The sequence below is a fragment of the Trichosurus vulpecula genome, chromosome 4 (genome assembly GCF_011100635.1).
Source record: "Trichosurus vulpecula isolate mTriVul1 chromosome 4, mTriVul1.pri, whole genome shotgun sequence".
NCBI classification, from domain to species: Eukaryota; Metazoa; Chordata; class Mammalia; order Diprotodontia; family Phalangeridae; genus Trichosurus; species Trichosurus vulpecula.
The window spans coordinates 53,797,022-53,824,471 of NC_050576.1; the positions used below are offsets into that span (position 1 = coordinate 53,797,022).

General features: G+C 41.7%; 1 pseudogene; it reads right to left on the reverse strand.

The window, feature by feature from the left end:
* Positions 1–8,267: 8,267 nt before the first annotated feature.
* LOC118846719 lies at positions 8,268–26,480 on the reverse strand (annotated as a pseudogene).
* Positions 26,481–27,450: the final 970 nt, after the last annotated feature.

Consider the following 27,450-nt stretch of genomic DNA (forward strand, 5'->3'; position numbering starts at 1 on the left):
CAAATACCTAAATCAACCTTAAAGATCCTGTGAAGGAAAATGCTGTTTGAATCCAGAAAGGAATACTGCTGTGGTGTAGGGAATGATGTGGTATAGGGTTGATTTAGAAAAATGTGGAAAGACTTGGACTTGTGAAGGAAGATGCCTCTAGGAAGGAAGACCTCCAGAAAAACAGGTGATAGGAGGAAATAAGCACAGTATGGCCTTACATATATGTGTATGAGTGTATATGTGCACATATGTGTATGTTTATTGATATCTATATGTATATACGGCCATGCCTAATCGTAGCCTTCTTTAGGGGGAGGGGGGAGGGAAGGGAAAAAAATAAAGTAAAAAGTGCACAGCAGAGGAAAAAACCACAAGGAAACAAAGAAAAGCTGGAAAGCTTTGAAAACAATGTATTTATTATATAGGTTTTCTTGAAATAGAAATTTGTTGTTTTATATGTAATCCTCTCTTATGGTCTGCTGTGTACACAGCAATTTTTAAAAAAATTTTCTTATTTTGTATTTAAGTGTAAAATAAAAAATTACCAAAAAAAATAAAAAAATACATGAAAAAAGGAAGTAAGATAGAAAATCAGAAACGTAACCGAAACTACAGAACCACTCTGAAACTAGGATGGCCCCTGGGAATATGAGTAAGGGAGAGGAAGAAGAAAGTTGCTTATTTGTGTTTTCCAATCCATACAACATAAAAGGCAGTAGCTACAAGATAGTCCAGCTGAATGACTGGGCAGGCAACACTAGGCTGAGGCCACAGGGGCTAGTGCTGTCGTTGTTGGTCAGTTGTTTTCCAGTCACGTCTGACTCTTCATGACCCCATTTGGGGTTTCTTTGCAAAGATACTGGGGTGGTTTGCCATTTCCTTCTCTAGCTCATTTTACAGATGAAGAACTGAAGCAAACATGGTTAAGTAACTTACTCAGGGGCAAACAGCTAGTTAGTATCTGAGGCTGGATTTGAACTCTGCTGCCCTTTGCTACCCAACTGCCTCTTTCCTTTGCCAGTACCTACTCTCAAGGTTTTCTCTGGGTTCATTGCTCAAAGGTTGTCTGTCTCCCCAGTAGGGGAACTTGACTCCCAGGACTTCAATTCCAACTTCATCTCAGATTCCTGAGGAACAATACTATTTTCAGCTTTCTTGAAGGTGTCCTTCTCAGTAGAGGGAGAGGAAGTAAAAATATGTTTAGAGTGAAAATGTGAATCAAATATGAAACAAGCAATTTTGTTCCCAATGCAAAAAAGGACTGTTAAGCAATCAAGAATCTTAAAATGGTTATAAGCTATTAAAAACTCAAGCTTTTTTGGGCTATTTATAAACAGCTTCCTTGTAAGAGCTGCTTATTAGTTATCTTTCATTTTATTTCCACTGAATATAGCCCAATCAATGCCAAATGGGCTCTTTGTTTCCATGGTTTCTCTTTCTATGGGAAACACTTCCTTGACTCTGCCAGTCTGCCATTGCTCCAGTTGCTCTGTAGTCCATGGAGGGAGAAGATAGCACCTGCCTTTTGAAATCTTATGAGGTCCTATACCAAGTGAAAGGGTATACAAACAGGTGGCAACCCCATCATAGACACAGGTTTCCCTAAGGCCTTGAGTTCATGGCTTATAGCCAGATGAAAGGAAACCTTTTTCCTTTCCACTCACCTCTTAAACCTTTAGAGCTCAGAGAGCTTCCCTTATACATCAAGGCTAGCAATAGGAAAAGGTTTGAGTGTTGGGCATTGATCACTTAGAAGTATATATGCATGGAATTCTGGTGGTGGTGGGGAGGGAATGGGACATCTTCTTTTCTGACTTGGGGGAATTTCACCTATTCACTCTCCCCTCCCCCAAATTAGAAATTCCCTTATCTTTTCTCCAATTAGAAATCAGATTTCTTAATGTTATGTTGTTTCCTTTTAATTAATTGTCCTTATTTGATTAATTGCTTTTAATGTATAAAAGTCTTTCTCTCTCTGCACTCAGGGTCCCGCCCCAGGCTGAGGAAGGGGTTTGGTCCTGGTTTATTGAACAATTGGCCTGCATTGCTTAATTTATTGATATGCTCAGAAGACAGTACCTTTGTTTCCTCAGTCATTTCATCTTTCAACTGCCACATGTGTTTGCATCAAATAGCATAGCATCTAGATTCTTAAATTAGATTAAATTAAATTAGATGTAGAATAGTTAGCAACATGATAATAGTGGGAGAATGTAATGTACACTTTTCAGAGCTAGATAAATCTAAGCAAAAGATTTACAAGAAAGAAATTAAAGCTGTTTATAGAATTTTAGAAAAAAACTAGAGATGTTGGGTCTCTGGTGATTATGGAATGGGAATATTATTACCACTCTCTTTACACCCTCACCCCTTCCAATCTTTCCCATTACTGTAAAGGAAATCAGCATCCTCCCAGTTCCCCAGACTCACATTCTAGTTGTTACCCTGAACTCCTCACTCTCTCTCACCCTCCCTATCCAATCTGTTGTAAGGTCTATAGATTTCACCTTTGCAACATCTCTTCAATATGTTTCCTTCTCTTATCTGATATTGCCAACACCCTGGTACGGGTCTGTATTTCCTCACATATGGATTATTGTAGCCTGCTAGTTGTTCTGACTGCCACAAGTCTCTCCCCATTTCAGTTTTTCTTTCATTTAGCCACCACAGTGATTTCCCTAAAGCATAGGTCCAACCATGTCATCCCCTCACCCTGACCCCACTACACACACACACAGTCTCTCTCTCTCTCTCTCTCTCTCTCTTTCTCTCTCTCTCTCAATAAACTCCAATGGTTCCCTATCACCTCCAAGATCAAATACAAAAATCCTCTGTTTGATATTCAAAGCCCTCCACAACTGTTTCTCCTCACCAAATGTTTCCAGTCTTCTTATATCATATCGTATAATGGACCACATGGTCTTTGATCCAGTGACACTTGCTTCTTTGGTGTTGCTGAATCAAGACCTTCAATCTCTTGGATCTGGGTATTTTCACTGCCTGTCCCTCATGTCTGGTATGCCTTCTCTCCTCATCTCCGTCTACTGGCTTCCCAGGACTCCTTTAAATCCCAACTAAAAATCCCATCTTCTACAAGAAGTCTTTCCCAACACCTCTAAAGTCTAATGTCTTTCCTCTTTTTATTGTTTCCTATTCATCCTCAATATAGCTCACCTATATGTAGTTTTTAGCATGTTGTCTCTCTCATTAGACTATAAACTCCTGAGAAGGGGATTATGTGTATTAAATACACTAATAATTTAGTTTTCTCAAGAACTGCTTCTCTGCCTTGGGAGTCAGAGCTTACAGTGCAGCTTAAAATGATCAATTTAACACTGACAATGCTCACAATCACTGCCTGTGTACCTGAACTGAAGAGAATCTAAGATTGTAGAACCTGTTCCCATCGCAGAACTCTGGTCCTGTAACCTACCAAGTAATGACTCCCAAGAACTCGAGCAATATTGCCCCCACTGGACTCCAGAATTGTTGTATTGTCTTCCATTTGTGGGTTTGTCATGGTGAACCACGCTGGCCATGGAAAACATTGTAATCTGCCTTCTCCTCTCCCTTCCCATTGTGAACTATGTTTATAATCTCTGTCTTCAATTCAGCAACTTGGAATTCTGATCAACAGAATTGTGATTTGCAAATCCATTGCTCATAAAGAAACTAACTAATTAAATGGTTACCTGATTAGTGGCACTTTGTCTCTGGCCTGCTGTTTCATCATTCTCAGATTAGAAACTGGCTCAGCAAAATCCTTTTAACACTCTTTCAGGAATGCCATTTGGCTTTCTTTGTATCCCTAGTGCTTAGCACAGTGCCTGGCATTTAGTAGGCTTCAATAAATGCCTGTTGTTTGACTGAATAGAAAAGATATTATATATTTATCAGGTGCACATGACACCTTTACAAAAATTGAGTACATATTATGTCCCAGAGACTTCACCAAACATGTAGAAAAGCAGAAATAGTAAACAATTTACTGATGATGCAATAAAAATTATTTTCAATAAAGGGACCTTGAGGAAAAAACTGAAAAGTAACTGAAAACTAAATAGCTTAATTCTAAAGAAGCAGTAGGCCAAGGAAAAATGATAGAAATAAGAGAATATTTCATTAAAAATGATAATAATGAGACAGCACACCAAAAGCTTATAGGATGCAGCCAAAGTAGTTATTAGAAGAAAATTTATATGTCTAAATGCTTTTATATCAACAAAAGAAAGAAAGAACAAATTAATGAAAGGGCATGTAACAAAAAAACCCCAAAACCCAATAATCTTGAACAATCCCCATTCAGGCAACAAAGTAGAAATTCTCAAAATTATAGAAGAGATTAGTAAAACTGAAAGTAAAAAGACCATTGAACTAACTAATAAACCTAGAATTCATTTTTTGAGTAAAAAAACCATATTAAATAATTAGCTAATCTGACCCTAAAAAGAAAAAGAGGAAAACCAAATTATTTGTGTGAAAAATGAAAAAAGAAAAGCTGCAACGATTGAAGAGGAAATACAGAAAATTATGAAAAACTATTTTACTATTCAAAATGATTATAGAATATTAGCTTGGCTAATAGGACTGAAAAGGTAAGTGACAAATGTTGGAAGGGATATTAATGAGACATTAATGCATTGTTGATGGAGTTGTGAACTGATTCAACCATTCTGTTGAGCAATTTTGAACTGTTGTAATAGCAATTAGATTTATTGCCTTACTGTTTCAACTATGTATGCCCAAAGGGGAATAAAACCATGCATATGCTTTGAACTAGCAATGTCACTACTAGGTCTGTATCCCACAATAGATAAAAAACAAAAAGCAGAAGGATCCATATGTACAAAAACATTTATAGCAGATCTTTTTCTGGAGGCAAAGGATTGGGAATTGAGGGGGTACCCATCAATTGGGGAATGGCTGAACAAATTGTAGTATGTGATTATGATGGAATACTATTGTACTATAAGAAATAATAAGCAGGATACTCTCAGAAAAACCTGGAAAAACTTATATGGGCTAATGCAAAAGGAAATATACTGTGTACAAAGTAACAGCAATACTGTAAGATGATGATCCGTGAATGACTTAGCTCTTCTCAGCAATACAATGACCTAAGACAACTCAGAAGGACTTATGATGAAAAATGCTATCCATCCCCAGAGAGAGAACTGATGGTGTCTGAATACAGATTGAAACATATCTTTTTAAATTTTATTTTTCTTGAAGTTTTTTGTCTGTGTTTTCTTTCATGACATGACTATTATGGATATGTTTTGCATGACTACACATGTATAACTTTTATCGAATTGTTTGCATTCTCATTGTGTGTTGGGGGGAGGGTGGAGAGGTAGGAAGGAAAAGAATTTGGAACTCAAAGTTTTAAAAACAAATGCTAAAAATTGTTTTTACATGTAATGGGGGAAAATAAAATACTAAATTAAAAAAATGATTAAACTATAAAATATTTGGGAATATATTATATATGAACAAAACTGATAACTTAGAGGACATGGATGAATACTTACAAAATACAAAGTATACAGATTAATATAGGCTATTTAAATAGCAATATCAGAAAAAATAAATTGAAAAACCTATGAACTACCAAAGAAAAAACTCTAAGGCCTGATCGATTTACATGTGAATTCTATCAAATAGTCAAAGAATAATAAATTCCAATACTCCACAAACTGTTCGCAGTAATGAGAAAACAAGACACCCTTTCTGTCTCTTTCAATGGCACAAATATGGTCTTGATACTTAAATCAGGGAGAGACAAAAAAGAGAAAGAAAACTACAGAGAAATATCCCCAAGGAACCCTGATGGAAATATTTAAAATAAAATACAGCAAGCAGACTGCAATAACATATCAAAAAAGATTGTATACTATGACTAGACTGAATTTTTTAACATAAACAGTGTTGGTTCAATGTAAGGAATACTATAAATACAACAAGTCACATTAATACACATAAGAACAATGATATGATTATATGAACAGAGGCAGAAAAGAATTTTTAACAAAATCTTGCATCCATTCCTATGAAAAACTCTAGAAAGCATAGGAATAAAAGGCTTAATAAAAATCATTTTCACTAATCAAACATGCGTTCTGAGGAAACAGAATGTATATCCCTAACTTCACCCAGTGAAAAGACTGAAGAAATGAGTGGAAGAATGAAAGAAGTGCTGTCCTTGTATTCAGAAGCCAAAGATAATAGCCTCCTGATAGACAATAAGTGCCAGAGATACGCAGCAAATGCTTAATGAGCATGATGGAATTGAATTGAGATCATCTGGTAAAAGCCTCTCTTCTGGCAGATGGGTAACCTGAGGCCCCAGCTGAGCTGATTTATCCATCATCATATTACTAGTAAGCAGAAGAGGCACTGTTTAGACCCAGCTCCAGGATTCCTTCTCCAGCACCATGCCACCTCTCATCCCAGGATGCCTTTGAGGCCCCTCTCCCAACCCACACCACCTGCCCTGAGCAAAGAGATTGGGTCCCAACCAGAACAGCAGCACTGAGATGCCCACCTCCCAAGGGAACAATGCATGTTTAGAAAGGAGTGATTACAAGTGACATTCCCTGACCCCTTTCCCAGATACCTCTTTCCTAATCCCCTGGATGTCTTACCTGCCTCCTGCCCACTACAGTCCAGATTCACACTGAGCCCCCAAACCTTTAGCACTGAGGTCTCTGCACTAGCAATGAGGTTCTTATGGCAATGTTGAATGTGATGTGGTAATTCAGGGGCATTTACTCCTCTTGAGGCTTCCTAAATGCTTGTAATGGTAAGAAGGGTAGGACTTATTTTTATTTTTTTTACTATTTTCTCTTTTGGACTGCTAAGGCAATCAAGTGCTTTTAGTGAGTCTTGCCTTTGTTTGAACCAAGCAGGTAAAGTGGGACCTTATGTTTTTTGTTTTGGAGTGCTTCTCAGCACTGAGGTAATCAAGTACCTTTGATGAGTATTGCCTTTCAAATGTAATGACAAACAAAGTGGGGTCTTTTGTTTTGGAGTGCTTCTCATCACTGAGGCAATGGGGTGTCTTTGAGTCTTGCCTTTGTTTGAATCAAGAGTCATTGATTGGAAAAATTGTATATGATGTGGGACTAGTGATTAAAGACTTTTCCCACACCCCTTTTGCTAAGTAGGCACTGAGCCCTCAGGGCCCTGAACAGGGTATATGAGATGTGAAGTTCGCATTTTACTTTCAGGGGTACACTCATAGGAAGAGTATTGGTGATTTGGCCAGATGAAACTCTGGGTAGCCATAGGACCCTCCTGCCCCCAGCTTTGAAAATCTAGATATTGGTGCCCCTCTCTCTGGTAACTATGTATGTCACATCCTGGTCAGACGGTGAGAGGTCTGTCTTTTGATTTCTCTGCGTTATTTCCTCTGTTTATATGATTTCTTCTTGTAATTTCTGCTTGTGTTTTCTCTGAAGTTCAGGGTGCTGAATTTTCCCCCTGAACTAAGGCAATGATATATGTATGTTTAATTAAAGTGAGATTATTAACCTCTTAAAGTTGCTTTCCTTAGAAAAGCAGATCAAAGACCCTGTGCTAGCAGCCCTCCTGTGTGCTCTTCTTGTTGGTCTTGTCACTGGACCTTCACCTCCACAGCAGCTGCTAGCAACATGGTTGTTACAATGCTTCAAGGGAGAGCACAGCCAGAGAAGACTAATGTAAAAGCCAGAGAGGTTTCCATAAGGCACCAGACTTTTCAAAAGCAGGCTGTGACAGAACAGGTGCCTGAGGCCCACTGTCTTCTGTCCCAGCACCTTCCATCTCAACACAAACCAGGAACTATTTAGAGGTGGGACAAGGAGATTGGAGGCACAGAGACACCCTATTTCATCTCTTGTAGATCATCCTGACCTAAGGGGAACCATGCTCAGCCACCTCCTGCCCCTGCCCCGACACCTATGGAAAGAAAAAACTGCCTCTAGGGAGGGAGCAGTGTCAGGAGGGGGCAGAGCAGTTGCTCTAAAGGGACCCAGACATTTGGGATTGTCCAGAGTACTGTGCAAGAGCAATTCAGGGTACAAAGTCATTTGGATTGGGTAGATGTTGGTAGCAGAGACAGGCAGTGTAAACACTGACAGTCAATTGCCTTCAAGTCTTTGAAAGCAGTTTAGGATTCACACAGACAACTGCAAAAGAGATTTTCAAATCCATTTTCCTGGAATGACAAAGTTGGTTCAGGAAGCTGCTGGTCTCCAGCCTTAGGTCCACCAGATGAGGGATAGAGGTGGTCACCACTAGGGGTGATTCTGATAAGTTGAGTGTCCCGATACTTCTTCCTCAGGATTACCTGTGTTAACTGCATGGAATCAGCTTCTAACTTGGGAGTGGCCAGAGCTGAACAGAGCACACCAGAGACAGGAGAGTTAGGAATCAAACAGAAGTTTAATTTTTAAGTGAGGAAAACAAATTACAAGCAAGGACACAAGTGCCCTGGCCCCCGTCCCTACTGGGGACCCGCTTTGGTGTGGCCAATTCTCAACATTTCTACCAGTGGCTGTGCAGTGAGCTGTAACCCTGACAGAGAGGAGTTACCACAACAACATGACGAGTTTAATTCATAGCGAGACTTCATGACTAAAACTTGTCCGAGCTCAGGAAACATCTGATGCTGGTCAAAGCAATACAAGAAGTATATGATTTTGCCAGAGAGTGAGATCATCCAGAGGCTGAGCACAAAGGATTGTTGTTAATTCCAGCTTAGGGCACCACTTGCTTCCCAGGTATCTCCTAATATCTTAACACTTGTATACTTTACAGATGAATAAGACACTGAAATGTCCACCTAGAGAAAACAGGGAGATGAGGAATACCTGGGGAGGTGGGATGTGTAGAGCAGAACAGATGGAGCAAGAGAGAAACATAGGAGTTAAGTAAGAAAGGGGAAAAGAGGAAGGGGTACAGTGTGAGGGGAAGGAGCTGAGGCAACACAGTTCCCTTAGTCCTTCCTGTCTCATCAGGAGTGTTGGCTGTGAAAGTAAAGAAAAGATGCGATCCACAAGCATTGTTACATTAAAGCATTTATAAAGTTCTGGAGATGCTGTTGCTGCTGACAGAAGCTAAAAAGTACAACCCAATCATCTACAATAAAAAAAAAAAGATCCAAGCTTGCCCTTTCTCAGGCCCTTTCTGCAAGCCAAGAGCAAGGTGACCAGATTCCTTCCCTGAGCTAGCCCTACCTCCTGGCCCCACAGCTGCTGCTGGGTTGGTCACACACCTCCACTCCAGAGCCCTGACTCCTCACTCTCCTTAGCTGAACATCTTTGTCTTCTACAAATGACACTGGATTTGAACCCAGAAGATCTGGATTTCAATCCCGCTTCTACCACTTAGGATCTGCATATAGTGTACTGGAGAGAAGGCTTGATTTGGAGTCAAAGCAGAGCTCTATCACCATGTGGCTTTCAGCAAGTCACTTAACTTCTATGGGCCATGGTTTCCACATCTGTAAAATGAGGGGAATGGACTAAATGATCTCTGATCCAGTGATTTTATGATCTAGGGCAAATCATATGACCACTTTGAATCTCAGTTACTTCATCTGGAAGACGGGGATAAGAAATAATAGAGTGAAGGCATTTTATAATAAGTAATATAATATATAATATAGGAATTGTAATATAAATATATTATATAATAAATAAAAATAAAATAGAAATTAAAAAATTTTTAAAAATAAATTAAAAAAATATTTAACTCACAGGGTTACTGTAAGAATTAACTTATATTACTATCTGCCTTCTCCTCACAACAGGCCTCACAGTGCTCCTAAGAGTCCAATACTAGCCCTAGATACCTCTTACTCCCCTTCTTGAGAAGCACTGTCCTGAACTCCTGGTTGTATAGGCTTTGCCATGTAATATCTTCACTTCTCCCCAACTCCAATGTTGTCCTAGCTATGGTATAGAGCTGACTAAGAGAGCTGAGCTTCTGCCCTCCTTGCAGCTCTGCTGAGCTTCCACAAGCCTCCTTTTCTTCAGCCTCCAGTCCACCTTGCAGTATCAAATAGGGCAAGGTGTATGTGTGTCCCACCATACACTGGGGCAGTTAATGACAGGGCTACCTGTATTCACTTGGTTCCTCTGGGAGATTCTCTCCTTGTTCCCTGTGTTTAGGATTGTTTGGGAGAGCTAAGGCAGGGCACACAGAAGGCTAGTGAGACAATGAGACAGAATCATGAACCTCAGGACCAAGGACAGGGAAAAACGTTCGATTAAAGGAAAAACAGACACCCCCTTCATGCCATCACATACCACTCAATGTGATACTTTCTGAGACAATGGGAGGTAAACAAGCACAAAGACCTTGGCATTTCTGTACTCCACATCTCAAGCCAGGAGAGGTGATGGGTCAGATGGGGAAGCACCAATCCTCACCTCATGTGGAGAGATGTCTGTGTCCAAGAACCAACAGTGGTTGAGCCACTACCACCTTCTATCCCTCCCCCATCCCACTGCCAGGAGAGACTAAGACTCCCACTTTCTCTGAGAGCTCATCTCCAAAGCATGGAGGCCCCTTCATCTAGCACTCAGGTTATTCAGGGAAATCTGGTTGGAAGCATGGGGAGAAAGAGAAAGGCAGCCAAGTGTGGTGTAAAGAGTCCAGATTAGAAGGTGGAGGACTACTGTAGTTCTGTCTCTTCCCCTTTCTATTTGTGTGACCCTAGAGAAGCTGCTTAACCTTTCTAGACTCCCGTTGCCTCATCTGTAAAGTCAGGAGACTTTGTTAGGTCCTTTCCTTCTCTTAATCTGTGATCCTCTGAAATCGCAAACTTTGCTTTCCCATTTCCACACCCTCCCCCACAGCCCGTCTGACTGAGGGCACCATTGAAGAATGCAGTTGGGATAATTCCAGCCCAAGGAAAAGGAAGTGGTCATTACTAAGTCTAGAGGATTCTCCAAAGAGATGAGAAAGCTGATAACTAAGTGGAATAGTTGGGGGAGTGTCTCAGAGGTCACTCAGTCTAGATTGTAAGGGGTCTTAGAGACTATATTTATCCCTGTTACTTACTATTTCTCTTATAATATATTTGTTTCTCCATCAAATTAGGTTTTTCATGTGATAAATTGTGATACTTTTTATTTATTAGATTTGTAAAGGACCATCCCCAAGCTCCTGACTCCAGTATCTATGGAATAAAAGAACTCCCCTGCTGTGTTAAAGAATCTTGCAGTTGTACGTATGTGTATGGCTAAGGATTCCCTAGGCCAGTGAAACAATAGTACTGATCCAGCGTCTGAGGAAGGACAAGGTTGGGATCTTGGCCAAGAAGAGAGCACATTATATAAGAAACCAAGGGGAACCACACACCTGGTTAATAGGTTGGCTTGGAGAAATACAGGGTAGCAGCAGCAATTATACCAATCAGAATCACCAGGACCAATGTTATTATAACCATGTTCATGGTGCTCATCTTCCCTTCTGCCCTCAGGAGAGAGAGATCTCAAGATAAACAGCACTTCCTCTTCCCTACCTCTATTCCCTCCTTACCTTCCATTATTGCTAAATTAGTCACCCCAGGCTTCCCAGTTACTCCTCACTTATCTTTAGTAGCCAAGCATGCTTCTAGTCTCAGCTTCCTGGTTTTCTAGGCTTCTTTTAGTTTCAGCTCCAATCCTACCTTTGGCAAGAAGCCTTCCCCAGTCCCCCTTAATTCTACTACCTTTCCTCCAAGATGAGCTCCAACTGGTGCTATATATCTTGATTATACTGAGTTGCTTGGATGATATCTCCCTCATTAGATTGTCACCTCCTAAAAGTCAGAGACTATTTTTTTCTTTCTTTGCATCCACAGAGGCTAACATAGCACAGAACCTGACACTTAATAAGTACTTGTATGTATTTTGTTGACTCAATCCAGGCTCCTTCATTCTACTGATGGAGCCCTTCACTCATAACCTTGTAGAGGACCCCCAGAGCCTGAAGAAAAGAACACTCCTCAGGCCTCTCTTACAAGGAGAGGCCATTTGCGCAGTCTTACACAGTCTCTACCTGGATACAGAACTATCCTGAAAGAGGTGGCCTGGAAGATGGTACAGGATAGGTTGTGGGTTTTGAGGAGTACTTTAAAGGTTTTATATGTGGATGATCATCTCCCCCTATTTATGGGGTTCCTTTGATATTCTGGGATCATCTCAAGAGTCATTGAACAGCTGTCTTCTTAAAGTTTATCACTTGGGAGTGGTGCTCTCCAAAGGAGGTGAGCATAGAGGGACTGGACCTCTGACTAGCACTGCTAAAAACCTTGCCCTGATTGCCACAAAGTGGAACTGCCATGACTCTCCGTGGCTCTTTGACTCAACTGGAATTATTGAAAGAGTGGTATGACACAGCGTATATGGTGCTGGGCTTGGAATAAGGAAGACCCTCATTCAGGCCCTGCTGCTGTGTTGTCATGGAGATGTCACACCTCTCTGAACCTTAATTTCTTACCTTTAAATTGATAGTATCAGTCATAATAATGCCTGGGGGTTGGTTTTATTTTTCATGGAGATTAAATGAGACATGTATGAAAAACTTGGACTTAAAAATGCTACCTAAATGTTGATTATTCCTTTTCTCTCTTTGTAGCATCTCCTTGTCCTCCCCATAAGAACCACATAACCTCAGTCCAAAGTATCTGTCTGTTCCCTTCAAATGCCTTGGCCAAGTCTTCTTACCTTTGACAGTGATAACCACAGCTGCAGATACACGGGTAGTATGCCATATGTTCCCTTGACAGTAGTAGGATCCACTATGAGTACAGTCCACTTGATGGACAATATAATTGAAAGCCCGATTGTGAAACTTTAAGGATTGGTTGTTGTGGTAGTATGTGATTTTGTGCAGAGGTTTGTTACTCCAACTGTGGCACCTTAGGGTCATAGTGTCACCTTCTATGAATTCTAATCTCTCTACTTGGAGCAGCAGCCAATCTGAAAGAAACACAAATGCCATTGGCTCAGGACATTTCAGCTTGTCCTAGAGCCTTGGGCCATCTAAGACATCCTGCCATCTGCAAAGACAAAAAAAAGCAGACCTTGACTCTGAACAGTGATTCCAGTCACTGAACCTGGCCAGGAGATGAGTAGAATGACACTTGCTAGAATCTGCTCACATGTTGTTATTGTTGTTGTTGGTACTTTTTTCAAAGTGCACCAATCTTAGGTTGATGTCTTAGCTCAGGGGTGAATTCAATTTAAGAGTGGTGGAGTTGCACAAAGTCATCATATGCACTCTCACTTCCAGAGTCATGAAAGTCCCATGGCAAGACAAAAGGTAGGACGACTGGCAAGAGCCCAGGATATAGTGGATGACCCTGGCATCTTTGATCTCTGACCAAGCTCTAAGCACTCCACAGTGCCTGCTTCAGCCACTTTCATGTCCATTGGAACAAGGTGTTTTTATCCATCCACTCCACTGGCAGAAGTCTTCATATAGTTGGAGTAGTGTAACAACAATCCTACTTGCTGCTACTGTGGCTGTGTAAGGCCAATAACACCAGCACACAGGAGGGCTGCTAGCACAGATTCTTTGATCTGCTTTTCTAAGGAAAGCAGCTTAAAGGGGTTTATAGTCTCACTTTAATCAAACACGCATATATCCTTCACTGAGTTCAGGGGAAAAAGTCAGCACCCTGATGTATGAGTAAGGCAATGATAATAATGTAGATGATAATTGTAAAAATGCCTATGTAGTTCTGTATCACAAAGTATATGAGACTGTCCACATAGAAGGTAGAAGAAGTAAACCGTTTATTCAGACACCAGAGAACCAGATCCCACAAGCCATTTATCCAATCTGTCAGAGCAGTAAAACATTCACTACACAATATGACAACATGGAGCCTCACCATCCCCAAACCTCTCTGACCCCCTGCTGGGGTTTTCCCCAAAACAAACTCAGTATAGTCTGTTCTGCACTAACTATCATGACAGTGGCCATTACCAGCCATAACTGCTCTCTCTATCTCTCTCTCTGCATTTCCTGTGACATAACTTCCTTTTCCTGTTCGGAAGGTCCTCCCACCACATATAATTTAGGCTTCCTGTGATGTAAGTGGGTCACATGGACTATTAATGGGTGAGAAAGATCTTCAAATCTAAATTGCTACTAAGGCTGAACTTCAGAGAAAACACAAACAGGAATTACAAGGAGAAATTATAAACAGAGCAAAATAGCACAAATCAACAGATTTGCTATTCTGTCTGACCAAAACATTACATACATAAGGACCAACATCTGGGTGTTCAAAGTCATGGGGGCTCCTTAACGGCTACCCAGAGTCTCCACCTCAACACTCTTGCAATGAGTGAGCCCCAAATAAAATGCTAACCTCAGAGTATACATACACTTCTTCAGGGTCAGAGAGCTTCACACCTCTTGAGAGCTTCATACCTCTCCTGACCTAATTAGAAAAAGGGTGTGGTCCTTCCTACAAACACAGGCAAGACTCAGTCAAAGGCACTTGATTGCTTTAGTGCTGAGAAGCACTCTAAAAGGAAAAACAATAAAAAGTCCCACTTTCTTGCCCTTACATTCCACCCCTCTAGGATCCTTGGCCTTACAACCTAAATGGCCATGGACCTGGAACAAATAGAGGCGCTATACTTTGTGAGCTCATCACATAATAACGTATTACTAAGGTGGGCCATACGGTCTTAAATAAAACATCATTCAGGATACCCTATAGCATTTCTCAGAACACCCACCCAGCAAATATCATTGCTCAATAAACTGAACCATAATATTCATAGCAACATCCTTACGCAAAACATCATTCAGTAGCCTTCCTCAAAATACTTGTTTACACAAGCAGGGGGTCCCAGGCCAGGGTCTTCCCTAGCACAACATGTCATCCTTGAGGGGTGGCAGAAAATACAAATACCATCCATCCCCAGGTCACAACGAGTTACAATCTCCTCAGTCAATACAAAGTGTCCAAGTAAAGTTTTCTTTTCATCTTGACCCTAGGTCGAACTTTCAAGTCCCAAGTCTCTTTCTCTGTGGGCCAACTGCTCCCAGCTCTTGCCTGGATTCACATACAGGCTGCTCCTGCTCCTTTCTCTCAGCTCAGCAGGACTGCTACACTTCAAGTTCTGCCTGTTCCTGACTGACAGTAGTTTCCAGGGGTTCTGACCAAAGTTTCTGTTTCTGAGAAAGCCAAGCTCCACATATAAGAAGCTCTCCACTCCTGTTCCAGGCTCCACAGAATCATACTTACTACAACAGGGAAACAAACAATTATCCCACCCCTATACTTTCCTTTTAATTTTCAGATCCTACCAACTATACCATTTTGTAACAATAATGCTTCTTGCCATTTTGTAACAACAATGCTACTTGCTACTACTGTGGCTGTTTAAAACCAATAACAACAGCACACAGGAGGGCTGCTAGCACAGGTTCTTTGATCTGCTTTTCTAAGGAAAGCAACTTAAAGGGCTTTATAATCCCACTTTACTCAAACATGCATATATCATTCACTTGGTTCTGGGAGAAAAGTCAGCACTTTGAACTTCAGAGAAAACACAAACAGGAATTAAAAGGAGAAATTATAAACAGAGCAAAATAGCACAAATCTACACGCAGATTTCTATCTCTCTGGCCAAGATATTATATACATAGGTACCAGAGAGAGAAGCACCAATACCTGGGTTTTGAAAGCTGAGGCGGGGGTCTCCTTAATGGCTACCCAGAGTCTCCACATCAACACTCTTGCAATAAGTGAGCCCCAAACAAAATGCTAACCTCAGAGTATATATACATTTCTTCAGGGCCAGAGAGCTTCACAACTCTTGAGGGCTTCACACCTCTCTTGACCTAATTAGCATAAGGGTGTGGGCCTTCCTGCAAAGGAAAGCAAGACTCAATAAAAGGCACTTGATTGCCTTAGTGCTGAGAAGCACTCTAAAAGAAAAAATCAGTAAAAAGTTCCACTTTGCTTGCCCTTACAGGTAAATGCCCTTGCAACTTGCCAGTGGATTTGTGCCCAGTGTGTTACCCTCAGCCTCAGTAACCACTCTGTCCAAATGGGTGACCACTGCACGTGCTACAGCTTCTTGGAACCACAGGGGAGAGCTGAGTACCAAGTAGACACCAAAGGTAGATGAACAGCCCAGAGATGGATTTAGCAAACCCTCACACTAGAGGTCCTAGTACTCCTTGAATATCCATACACCCTATCTGCCCACATATAATCCAAAGGGCTTACCACATATCAGAGCCCAAGAAATGGGGAGAATGTGCAGGTAAGACAAACACTGGGCAACTTGGGAGGAATTAAAGAACTAGGCTGCGGCCTAAAACATTGTAGAGAATGTGAGGTCTTGTGTAATCTGGGGTCACAACTCTCAGCCTGCAGGGGATGCTAGTACAGAATAGTGAGCTGACCATGGGACTCTACTGCCCAACCAACTCCAATTAGAATCCCCATTGCCTCTAGGGAAAAATGCAAATTCCATTGTAGGCTGTGAAAGGCCTTTACAACATAGCCAGCCTCACTAGACATGACTCTTCCCCCCCTTAGATTTGACCACCCAGCCAAAGCGGCCTTCTCTCTGTTCCTCAAATGCTACCTTCAGCTTCTAACTCCAGGCTTTTCCACCATGCATCTCTACACACCAACCCCACCCCCATCTCCACGGCAGATGCCTGGAATGCAGCTCCTCCTCATCTCTCCTTCATAAAGACCCTCTCTTCCTGTAAGATGCAGTTCAGGCAAGACCTTCTGCACCAAGCTTTTCCTGGTCCTCTCAACGGCAAGCAACCTTCCTTTCAAAACACCTTGTATTTATAATATATGTACTTATTAATTTTATATTTATGTTGTATATATGTACCATACATGTATATGTTATCATTATAAGGTATATATATGTACTATTTCTATATCTATTACACTTACTTGTTACCTCCCTATTAGAATGTAAGCTCTTTGTGACCAAGGATTGTTTCATTCTTTGTATTTGTATTTCCAGTGCTCATTATATGATCGACCTTTAATAAATACTTATTAATTGGTTAAGTATAGGCCCCCGGTCTCCTGGTCATTGGCTGCGGGGGTTGGGGGGGCTGAGTTTGGGAAATTTCCTGGCAGAAATGAGTACTGAAAATAGAAAGGGTCACTAAGAGAAACTTAGAACAAGACAAGCTAAATTTGTACCTCAGAAGGGGCATGGTGAAAAGGAGAATTGAAATAATCTGCGAATTTCTCAGGAACTCTTCTGCCCACCCTCTTGACATCAGTACTGCCAGGATATGTCCCTTTCCAGGACGTATTGTAAGCACATTTCAACTCTTCCCCTCCCCCTCCACCTTATCCCAGGCTCCTTAGCCTTCACTTACCACTAGCGACTTGTAGTTGCACAGGGCTTCTGAGAGCAGTGAGTTCTGTCTGGCACTGGAATTCCCCATTGCCTTCCTCGTTGACAGGTGAGATGTTAAAGGATTCCCCATAGATGGGGAGAACTGACCCATTGTGGAGTCATTTAACAGAATTCTGTCCAGGAGTCTGGAGCCCTTCACAAGTCAAAGTCACACTGTCCCCTCGGAGAGCACTGAACCATGGGGGTTCCACGGTCACTACTGCTCTTAGGGGACCTGATGGGTAGAGAGGAGAGGGGAATGAAGAAAAAGAGTATCCAAGGAGCCACAAAATCCCAGATGTGAGGGGAGGACACGAGTAACAGACACAGAGAATAGAATAGTGCACACACAGTAGATGTTTAGAGGGCTGCGGAGTGGACAAAAAGTCAGAGCTGGGTCAACGCTGGTGGCAGCTTTCTCACACACTGATGCCACACTGAGTCATGAGGCCACAGGGCCTTTTCCAGAAGGGTGAACAGCTCCCTAAGGATCCCCTAGGTCCCATCTGATTGGTAAAAACCAACCACCAGAACAAAAAACAGTAAAGAATCATCTTCTCAAAGAGAACCCATCCCAAGGAAAGGAAGAGTGAATGATCTATAACTTCAATCTTCAAAATCGAGGGGAAGCCCTAAAAATCTGTGGGATCAGTATGGCTCTGTGGGAAGGAAAGGGATCCATTTATTGAGGAAATATTCTTCCTGCGAGAAGAGAGAAGGGTCCCATTTGCCTCCATTCCAAGGCCAGGCACTCCAGCTCCTACTAGCTGCAAGCCTCATCAAAGCATCTGAATCTGCCCCCAATACCTCCTTCTCCAACCCTCTTAGTTGATATAATACAGAGACCCAAGATCTAAGGATAATAGATACAGACACATGTACAATGCACAATGCATATTCTCAACATGGTGTTGACAGCAGCACCCACAGAGTGTGAACTCCTTGAGAGAAAGGAATGTTCTTGCCTTTCTTTGTATCCCCAACAATCATTATTTTCTGTGATGGCACAGACATTTAATAAATACCTGACTTGATTTGACATGACCCACAGACATTTATAGCACATACAGAGACATTTATAGATCACTTGGGCCAGGAGAACGAATGCTGACTTTGGATTCAAGGACCTGGTGTTCAAATTCTGGTTTATCTACTTACTAGTTGTGTGACCTTGGGCTACTCAGTTAACCTTTCTTGCACTCAGTTTCCTCACCTGCAAAATGAGGAAGTTGGACTAGATGACCCTTCCCAGTTCTCATCCATGACCCATCAACTATGTTGACAACCTCAGAGCAACCACAGACACACAAAATCCAGACATGCCAAGGGGAGTGGGGATGGGAAACAAGCATTTATTAAGTGCCTACTGTGTGCCAAGTACAGTGTTAAGCATTTTACACACATTCTGTCATTTGATCCTAAATCATAAGATTTAGAGCTGAAAGGGACCATAGAGATTATCTAGTGAGTCCAACTGGCTCATTTCACTGATGAGAAAACTGAGGCTTGGAGCAGTTAAATAATGAAGTCAAAAAGATAGTCAAGTAGATAGCAGACTTTTCTTTCCATGGATCAGGTAGTGAAACACACACAAGCCCAGGGATACACAAGAAATGGGATATACACTGCTCAAGGGCAACTAGGTGGAGCAGTGGATAGAGCCCCAGGCCTGAAGTCAGGAAGTCCTTAGTTCAAATCAGATTTCAGACACTTACTAGCTGTGTGACACTGGGCAAGCCCCATAACCCTGTTTGCCTCAGTTTCCTCATCCATAAAACAAGCTGAAGAAAGGGATGGCACCACTCCAGTGTCTTTGCCAAGAAAATCCCAAATGTTGTGAAGATGTAGACAAGACTGAACAATGACAATTCACTCAAACACAGAAAAACATGGGGACACACCTAAGCAGACTAGTCCTGTTTGGAGGGTATATGCTTCCTGTGGCTTTGTAACTGAAAAACACATTTCTGGAGTAGCTAAGTGGCACATTTGATAGAGCACTGGGCCTGGAAGCAGGAGGATCTGAATTCAAACCCAGGCTCAGACACTTACTAGCTGTGTGACAATGAGTGAGTCACTTCACCCTTATTTGCCTCAGTGCCCCATCTGTAAAATGGAGACACACTAGAGAAGGAGAGTCAGACATGACTGAACAGGCTCCTGAGGAAGAGGGTTGAATCTCTAGCAGTAGAAAGGGGAACAAACAGCTTTGGGTAGAAGTTACTGGGAGAAGAGAGTTATCTCAGCGACAACTGCTTCAGTGCTGGCACTAAAGTCTCACTCTGCCTTTAATCAGGTGGGTGCAAGGCTCCAGTGAGGATAGGAGCTACTGTCCTGGCTGTACTGATATATCCTATACTGTACTGATATCAATGTTCAGGAAGTGCAGGGCAGAGGGTGCTTAAGAAAAAAGAAGACAACATTCAATACAGAACTTACCATTCCTCCTGATGGCAGGAGCTGCAAGAGACCAGAAAGCAGAGATTAGACCAGAACTCCCACTAGCCAGGCTTGGGACCCACAGAGGCCTGTTGTGCAGCCTTTCCCCAGTGTTCCTCAGAGCTGCCTGGGATCAGAGTGATTCCAGGGGCATTGGAAGTCCCCTCCCCTCCACCAGATAAGAAAATCACCTACTGCCTGCTCAGGGAAGTCTGAAATGCCACCATCAGAGACCTTCCAGTGCCTTAAAACTTTGTTCCCTTTCAAAATCCAAACATCTTCCCACCTCAGTGTAAATGGGTTTATTGAATTAAATCCTTTCTTGAGAGTGGGATTTAATCTAAGAGTGCTCAGGAACAGGGAGAAGGACAAAGGACAAAGGAAGGAGAGTCTCTGGGGGACTGGCTGTATCTGGCTATGCTTTTTCTTTTTCTTTTATTTTGTTATTTATTTGTAATATTCTTTCTTTTTTCCAAAGTTTGAGTTCTCTGTTCTCTCCCTCCTTTCCACCTCTCACCTACCCATTGAGAATGCAAGAAATGTGATATCAATTATACATGTGAAATCATGCAAAATATATTTCCATATTACTGGCTATGCTTCTTAACAACTAGGAAAGGCAAAAAGGGGGCGGTGCCAAGATGACAGCTGGAAAGCAGGGACTTGCTTATGGCTCACCCCCAGGACCCTCCAAACATCTATAAAAATGGCTCTGAACAAATTCTGAACTGCAGAACCCATGAAATAGTAGAGGGAAACAGGGCCCCAGCCCAGGCCAGCCTGGATGGTCTCTGGGTAAGGTCTATTGCACGGAACTGAGAGCTGAGGGGAGCAGACTCCAGTATGGGCTGTGCCTGGACCAACCAGACCAGGAGACAGTGGAAAAGGTCCTAGCACCCTGAATCAGTGAGCTGTGGCACTTACAAGACTTCTCAACCCACAAACACCAAAGACAACAGAGAAGGTTAGTGTGAAAAACTGGGGGGACAGAGTGAAAGGAGTTTGCAGCTCGGCCACCACCCTGGGAACAGCAGAGGTGGTGCAGCTACAGAACTACAGCTACAGTTGCTTCCAGCCCCAGGCCCACCTGGTGGGAGGAATTAAGTGGAGGATCAGAGTAGGAGTGCAGAGCCTGCTTAGATCTCAGTCTGGTCCGGGTTGGCAGTTCTTGGGGGAGAAGGAGTGCTGGTGTGGCAGAGCTTGCTGTGCAGAAATAGCTCTGAAAACAACAGCAGAGCCCTGCAAGCTTGCGACAAAGTACTCTCTACTCTACAAGCAGTTATACCCCAACGAAAAACTCAAGGGTCCAGTAGTTGCCTGGGAACATGGCCAAGCAGCAAAAACAGTCTCAGATTCAGACTCAGACTTTGGAAACTTTCTTTGGTGACAAAGAAGACCAAAACATACAGCCAGAAGAAGTCAACAAAGTCGAAGAGCCTACATCAAAAGCCTCCAAGAAAAACATGAACTGGTCTCAGGCCATGGAAGAGCTCAAAAAGGATTTGGAAAAGCAAGTTACAGAAGTAGGGGAAAAATTGGGAAGAGAAATGAGAGTGATGCGAGAAAACCATGAAAGACAAGTCAATGACTTACTAAAGGAGACCCAAAAATAATACTGAAGAAAACAGCTCCAAAAAAACAATGAGGAGAAGAATGCCTTGAAAGTCAGAATTAGCCAAATGGAAAAGGAGGTCCAAAAGACCACTGAAGAAAATACTACCTTAAAAATTAGATTGGAGCAAGTGGAAGCTAGTGACTTGATGAGAAATCAAGATATTATAAAACAGAACCAAAGGAATGAAAAAATGGAAGACAACGTGAAATATCTCATTGGAAAAATCACTGACCTGGAAAATAGATGCAGGGGAAATAATTTAAAAATTATTGGACTACCTGAAAGCCATGATCAAAAAAAGAGCCTAGATATCATCTTTCAAGAAATTATCAAGGAGAACTGCCCTGATATTCTAGAGCCACAGGGAAAAATAGAAATTGAAAGAATCCACCGATCACCTCCTGAAAAAGATCCCAAAAAGAAAACTCCTAGGAATATTGTCACCAAATTCCAGAGCTCTCAGATCAAGGAGAAAATACTCTAAGCAGCCAGAAAGAAACAATTTGAGTATTGTAGAAACATAATCAGCATAACACAAGATCTATCAGCTTCTACTTTAATTGATCAAAGGGCTTGGAATAGGATATTCTGGAGGTCAATGGAGCTAGGATTAAAACCAAGAATCACCTACCCAGGAAAGTGAGTATCATGCTCCAAGGCAAAATATGGATTTTCAACAACATAGAGGACTTTCAAGCTTTCTCAGTGAAAAGACCAGAGCTGAATAGAAAATTTGACTTTCAAACACAAGAATCAAGAGAAGCATGAAAAGAACCAGCCCTTTGCTCCCTTACAAGGTTTGGATCAAGTATCACATCTTTCAAGAGACCTTTCACTTCCCTGAGTTGGGAGGCATGAGCCACGGACCTTCTCTGATCCGCCTGCAGCTCTCCAGATCTGTAAATGATAGGCTGCTTTTGCTCTACCTTGGGGAGTCTACCACTGGGGGAATTCCTAGTCCAATCAATTCACAGTTTCTAAGTCTCAGTTTCCTCATCTGTAAAATGAAGGTAATAATAACATCTAACTTACAGGGCTGTTGTAGGATCAGATGAGTCAACATATTCAAAGGTTGAAATCCATAATAGCCATTATTGTTATTATTATTAATTATCACAATCATTGTTTTGACCTATTGCTCAAGAAGGAGAATAAAGAATATTGGTGATGAAATATACAACAATAAAAAAAAGTTTGGAAACTGATTAGTTGTAATTTTGGGAGAGAACTCCTGACATTGTAGATCACTCCAGGGATTCTCACTCATGCTAAAACACCCCCTTCCAATGCTTATCTTTTAACAGCCATAAGGATTCTTGTAAACTCCTCTCATCCCAGATCAGATAATGGAAGAGAGTAATGGTAGGAAATTTGAATTACCCTCCCCCACCTGGGAAAAGAAAAAAGGGGGGAGGCATAGCAGAAATATCGGGGACTCCACTGGCAACAGCCCTGGACCCCTGGGCACCCACACCTTTAGGCAAGCAGAGGACACTCTCCTCTCAAATCCCCAAGTCCTTGCTCCTGCACCACCAAAACCTGGAGCTTTGATCCAAGTGTCCCAAAGTTGAGCAACCCATATTAGGAGGCTCAAAGTTTCCTCAGGGACCCTCCTTCTTATCCACCAAATCCCTCTCCTCAATGACTCCTTGGACCTTTAATTCAGGTGCTGGACTCTACAACTTCCCAGCACTCCTTAGTCCCTCTCTCTCCCCTTTCCCAAATCCTTTACTCGACCACCCTCGAGTCCACAACCAGGCTGTGCAACTGTGGGGAGAGAAGAAAAGCCTCTGCTCTTGGTAAACTCCACAATTCTCTGTGCCAATTACAAAACTGTATTTTATCTGTGTTTGACCTGTTTCCTGATTTGTAAAGGGGAAAATAATAATGGTTGTTGTTACCGGATCAAAATGATGTAACGATTTCAAAGTGCTTAACATCATGACTGGCATATGTTAGAAACAACATTATTTTTTGTCATTGTTAACTTAGAAGTGGTTTTTTAATACCAAAAGTAATAAGGTGAATAATTTCTATGTGTGATAATCTGGAAATGCAATTGATGTCATCTGAAATTTATTATTTCAATATTTCTAAAATTGCATTATATTTCTAAAATTCTCTTAGATTGTGAAATTTGAGAAGTAAATTTAATCTGAATTTTGATATATGTGAATTGGGTTTTTAAAGTGATGTGATGAAAATATGATAATTTAAAACTGTTATATTTGGTTGTAACAAGTAATAATAATACTGATATTTACCATGAGAACAGACTTTTCATGTAAAATCTTGTCTTTTAAGAGAATATATGTAGTGGTTTAAAGTTATAACTTCAACATATTAATGATGAGATAAATGATTAAATTATAAAAAAAATAAGAAATTATGAGGGGAATAGGAAGACCTATATGAACTGATGCAAAATGAAGTGAGCAGAAGCAGGAGATCACTGTATCCAGTAACAGCAATACTGTAACAATGATCAACTGTGAGGCTTAGCAATTCTGATCAATACAACATTCCAAGACAATTCCAAAGGATTCGTGATGAATATAATGTTATCCATCTCCACAAAGAGAACTGATGAACTCTCAGCACAAACTGAAGTATAATTTCTCATTTTCTAATTTTTTGTTTTCTTTTTTTGCTGTGACATGGTTGATGCAGAAATATTTTTATATGATTCCACATAGACACAATGTATTGCTTGCATTCTTGGTGGGTAGGATAGGGGTAATAGGGAAGGAGAAAATTTGGAATTCAAATTTTTTTAAAGTTAAAAATAAATAATTAATTTATTTTTAAGAATGAAGGAAAAAAGAACGAGGAAAGGCCATGGGGGCTGCATTAGGATTGGTGAGTAGTCAGGATTTAACCAGGTGGTTCAGTGGATAGAACATTGGGCCTAGGCAGGGAGATGTGAGCTCAGAACTGGACCTCAGACACTTACTAACCATGTGATCCTGGGCAAGTCTCTTAGCACAGTCTGCTCAGTTTCCTCACCTGTAAGATGGGGACAATAACAGCACCTACATCACATGCTTGCTGTGAAGATCAAATCAGATGGTCCATGTAAAGCCTTTTACAAACCTTAAACTGCCATTCAAATGCTAGCTATTGTTAGTGCAAAGACAGAATTGGATCCTCGCCTGAACAGGGGAATAAGGCCAGGGACGTTTAGATGTTCAGTGATTGTACAGAGGGAAGGTGCAGGGAAATCTGAACTTTCCCCCCATGTAGACAGAAAGACACAGCAGGATGCTATGAGAAAAGCATCTCCCTAGCACTGGACTGAAAATGGGAAGAACTACAGACAGCCGAGTGTCTTAGAGGAACTGGTCTGAAAGTCAGGAGACAGGGCAGTGTAATCTCGAGGAATAAAGTCCATTTATTTACCAAGTATTTATGGAACACTGGCTCTGCCATCTACTAACTGTGGGACCTTGGGCTAGATATTGAGTCCTCCCAAGGCCTGAGTCTCATCTATAAAATAGGACGACTAGACTGGATGGCATCTCAGGTCCCTTTGAGCTCTACAATTCTATTGTAGCCTTGACTCTTCCTCATTTTCACAACCAAGCACTGCCCATGATCACATCTAGGCATTTCTCTGCTTCTGTCCTATTACTGAAATGTGTCCAGGGGTCACAGAGTCCCCAGGGCACTGAGGTGAACGAAAAGGTGGCTAGACTTGATAGAGCCAAGGAACACCCAAGTATTTGTCCAGACACAAGTATGACATTTGGGGAGTGGAGACGACTGTCTGCTATCAACCACTGTGGGCAGGCCTCGAGCCTCTAGAGTGCATTTTGGCCTTGGTGGGGTAGGAAATACACTCTTGAAATATCTCATCTAAACTTAAAATGTGATAGGGAGATATGGAGAGGAAAGAAGAGGAATTTGCCCCCAAATCAGAGGCATGGTGTGGCTTTGGAGTCAGAGGACCTGAGGTCAAATGATGACTCTGCTACCTTTGTGACCTTGTGCAAATCATTCAGCTTCTTTGGCCTTGGGTTGTTGTTGTTTTTCCATCTAAAAAATGGGAGCAGAAGGGGAGGCATCCAAGTGACCACAGAGGTTGTTCCAACTCTGAATCTGTGATGTAAGGCCAGAGCTTAGAGCTTAAAACTGCACTAACATGTTGTGGGGCCACCATGTGTACACATCCTACCTCACCACCACTGCCTTCCATTCCAGACAGTGTCTATACATCTGAAGGAAATAAACACTATTATATAATTATTCAAGCCTCCTAATCTGCTCTTCTTCAATTACTGAAATTGGGGTTCTGCCTATTCCCTGGTTCCCTTGATAAACACTTCTCTTCCCTCAACAAGGAAAGCCAGCTTTAGACACAGGAGAGTGAGGAAACAATACCAAACTTTCATGATTTGAGCCAGAAAAGTAGAAACACCCTCAACCACCTCTTCACTGAAGCAATTTGTTTCCACTGTTGCTATTAAAATAGAACTATTCTGTAGATGTCTGTCTAACATTGCGTTGTTATGAGCCATTTATGCCATAGAGAGGGTAAGGTTCTCAAAGAGAAGGCCACAATCAGAGGGAGAAAGAAAAGCTATCAGGTCAGCAGATGACACCCAAGCAAGAGTCTGCTGGAAGAATTATCTTTGTTGGCATGGGACTGAGCAGCAACTTTAGCATCTTCCCTCTGTCCTGATTCTAAGGAACTGGTTCTGTTTAGCCCCTTCCCACTGCTACCCTCCCCCTTCTTTCCATTTTCCCCACTCATGCTTTCCTCCCAAGTTAGGCCCCTAAACAATGCCTGAGCTAGAATTGGCCCATTGGCTTTGCACTCCCATTTTTCTGCTCCATTAAGCTGAGACTCACCTGGACACAACAGTGTTATCCAGAGCAGCACAGAGCTGGTGGTGGTGACAGGTTTGGGCACCCACAGTCCCCTCATGGCAGGCTGGGGAACAGTGGACTCCAAGCAGCATCAAGATTCAGAGGCTAGAAGTATATATCTGTCCCACCAACCCTAACACGTTCCACTCCAGAGGACATAAAGCTCTTCTAAAGGAGGGAGTGAGAATTTCTCTTTTACCTGAGAATCTCCTCCCCTCCTCCACTTTCACTGACCGTCCTCCCACTGAAGTACCTCTTCTTTCTGCTCCCTCCCACTTTGCCAGTGGAATGCAGGATATCCTGGCCCAGCACCCACACAACTGGGACCAACTGATTATACAACTAAATTCAGAGAAATCTACTAGAAAGCAAACAAACTACCCCACTCTGCCCTGCATGGTGTAAAGCCAAAGTGTAAGTTGTACTGGAAGTAGAAGTGTGTGTGTGTGTGTGTGCGTGTGTGTGTGTGTGAGTGTGTGTGTGTGAATGGAATATAGATATATGTATATATATGTATATATACATACATATAAATAGAGAGAGAATGTATGCACAGATGTATGTATTTTGGATCATAATCTTCTTCTTATCCAGCTCAACAGGTTGTTGGGAGGATGAAATATGACAATAAATTTAAAGTTATTTGTCAGCCTCAAAGCTCTATGTAAATATCAGGTGTTGATTATTCAATGGGCCTACCCCAGAGCCCAGCCCTAATTCAGAGAGAGAATGGAGAAGTATGAAAAGTGCTCTTCCCTAGAGGCCCCATTATGCATGCCTGGAAGCAAGCTTACCTAGCCTCCATATGGGGGCTAGCAAGTAAGCAAGTATGATGATGTTTAGGCTCCCATACTGAGACCTTTATATTATCACTAAATGAAAGACAGAGGGTTTGGTTACCATATTTCCCCATGTATAAGACACACTCTTTTTCGAAAAATTTGTGCTCTAAAAACTGGGCGCACTGTCTTATACAGTGGTTATAGATTTTTTTACTTGCATTTCCTGCTTTTTCGCCCTTGATGTCATTGCTCGCATTATTTCGCATTTGTTACCGGTATTGTAGGTTACCTTTTGCCACATTCTGCCCAAAAATGGCTCAGTAAAGATTTTTGTACAGTACTGAATTCAAATTAAAAGTGATCCAATTTG